Here is a 2,645-nt window from a genome sequence, read left to right on the forward strand (position 1 = left end):
CTGCAGACTGGGCCCAGGGGCTGAGGGACTCCATCTTGCCCCAAATTATTTCAGACAGACTATTACTGCTGTGATTATTACAGTAACTTCTAGGCAGCAATGCAAGCAGGCTCATTTTAAAGCAAGTAGTTCTCTGGTCTGAATTCACAAGGTATGGGCATATCCTGTTTCATCATGGGGTTGAGGAAAAGCTTTGTTCAAAAAGCTGTATATCCTGTAACAGCTCTAGTTTCTGAGAGGGGGCAGCAGAGTCCATGAAAACAGAGGCAGGCCCTTCGATGGGTGGCTTACAGACGTTTGGAGCCAGACGGTTAACAATTTTCAGCAGAAACTAGCCCTTGGTATCTGACAAACCTCACTGCAATAAAGACTTCAAGGTAAAGGCTGGCTTTTATTAATGATATTCTCTGAAGGCACTATAAAAAATTCACAGTCTTTTAAAAGGAAAAAAATGATCTTTTTTTTTTTTTTTAATATGGAACGCTTCATGAATTTGCGTGTCATCCTTGCGCAGGGGCCATGCTAATCTTCTCTGTATCGTTCCAATTTTAGTATATGTGCTGCCGAAGCGAGCACAAAAAAAAAAAAAAAATGATCATTTTTTTAAATGCAAATCATCTCCCTCATTTTGTCACTGAGTAGGAAAGCCTCACTCTTCCTCCTGTGTGTTCCACCTTTGCTACTCACAGGGCACTGCAATGCTGACACTTTTGGTCACCAAATGTTGGGTTTTTTTTCCCTCCCATCAAGGAATTCTCTACGACACCAACTGGATATCGTGTACATTCAAATTCAGTATCTCCCTGGAGATAGCATCAGCTTTCACAGGTTAAGAGCTCAGTCCCCACAAGACTCATGCCATGAGTCTTCAGATGCCCATCTCAAGTCGCACGTCGTCACCTGTATTTCTGACCCACCAGCTGTAAATGTGAGTACCCACGACCTCCTGTTTGGGTTCGATAATTTGGTAGAATGGCTCAGAGAATTTGGAAACAGTTACACTTACTGATTTGTTATAAAAGGACATGCAGTTGGATATGGGTGAACACCAGATGGAAGAGATGCAAGGTGAGTGAGTGGGAAGAGGTTCATGCTCTGTCTCTAGCGCACCGCTCTCCTAGCACCTCCACGTGCCCCCAGACTGGAAGATTCCAAACCACATGCACATTTGGGATTTTTACGGTGGCCTCATCACAAGGTCATGATTGACCACTAACTCCATTTCTAGTCTCCCTACCCTTTCCAGAGAATAAGGGATGGGGTTGAAAGCTCCAAACTTCTAACCATAGCTGGTTTTTTGAGTGACTATCACTCACCCAGGAGCCCACCAAACTTTGCCTTTTTTCACCCAGGAAATTCCAAGAGATTTAGGAATTATGTCTCAGGAACTTGGGGCAAAAGTCAGTATTTTCTATTATTTCACAATGACAACATCTTTAAAAAGATGGGTGCTTATGTTTTTTTGCCAGTAACTTGTAAAATTATGTTAAGGCATGAAATATTTTCATCTGGTCTTAGGGAGAGTGTCAAGATTTGCAAATTATTACCAGATGCTGTGGCTACCTTCCCCTTTGCTGCCTTGGGGAAAAAAGATATAAAGTAGAAAACAAACAAACAATGAAATCAGTTATAGTAACAGCAAGGAAATAGAGTCTAAATCATCTCTCCTCTACCCATCACAAACATGGGAGCCAGTCTCATGCCTCATGCAATTTTTAAAAACACTTGTACTTATTGTTGGTTGCACTGGGTCTTCGTTGCTGCGCGTGGGCTTTCTCTAGTAGTGGTGAGCAGGGGGCTACTCTTTGTTGCAGTGCCCAGGCTTCTCGTTGCTGTGTCTTCTCTTGTTGCAGAGCACAGGCTCCAGGTCCGGGCGTCAGTAGCTGTGGCACCTGGACTCAGAGGCTGTGACTCAGGCTCTAGAGCTTGGGCTCAAAAATTGTGATGCATGGGCTTCGTTGCTCATGGCAACGAAGCCCATGGCATGTGCAGTCTTCCTGGGCCAGGGATCAAAGCTGGGTCCCCGGCATTGACAGGGAGATTCTTATCCACTGCGCCCCCAGGGAAGTCCCTCGTGTACTTTTTTTTAATGAAGTTTTTGTTTTAAGGATGAAATTCGTTTCAGAAGTCCTCATATAAACCAATCATGAATAATCTTTTTTTTTTTTTTGTCGACTATGTTAGGGGCTTTTTCAGAGGAGAAGACAACTCTTGCCTTCTCAGAAGACCACCCCTCTACTTACTTTGCTTTATGAGGCAGATAGCAACTCCAAACCACGGACAGGTTAGGACCTGCGCAGGCCTCAATACATGAATAATCTTTTATAACGAACTTCTCAAACAAATCTTTTTACTATCTACCTTTCTTCTGGAGATAGCATTATTATGATAGTATTAAATTTTCTTTTTTATTTCAAATGAACTATTTTCAAGATTAATGATTATTAGCAAATCTTGATGCAAAATAAATGTGATACTTTAAAATTATTTTTCATTTTCCTATGTAGCATTTTAAAGTAGAAAAGTATTTGGTACTAAGCGTTCTCATGTTCAAATTCTAAAATAATGTTTTAGTCTCAATGGAACCTAGTACTCCAAGATTTAAAAACTTTTTAATGATATTTACATTTTATATATATATAATT

At 41.1% G+C, this 2,645-nt stretch overlaps 1 non-coding gene across 1 annotated transcript; it reads right to left on the bottom strand.

Moving 5' to 3' along the window:
- Positions 1-469: 469 nt before the first annotated feature.
- On the bottom strand, positions 470-576 carry LOC122426974. The gene has a single exon (XR_006265319.1). It is a non-coding gene; the product is annotated as a U6 spliceosomal RNA (small nuclear RNA).
- Between the last annotated feature and the right edge of the window lie 2,069 nt (positions 577-2,645).

Source organism: Cervus canadensis, chromosome 24, assembly GCF_019320065.1.
Source record: "Cervus canadensis isolate Bull #8, Minnesota chromosome 24, ASM1932006v1, whole genome shotgun sequence".
Lineage (NCBI taxonomy): Eukaryota > Metazoa > Chordata > Mammalia > Artiodactyla > Cervidae > Cervus > Cervus canadensis.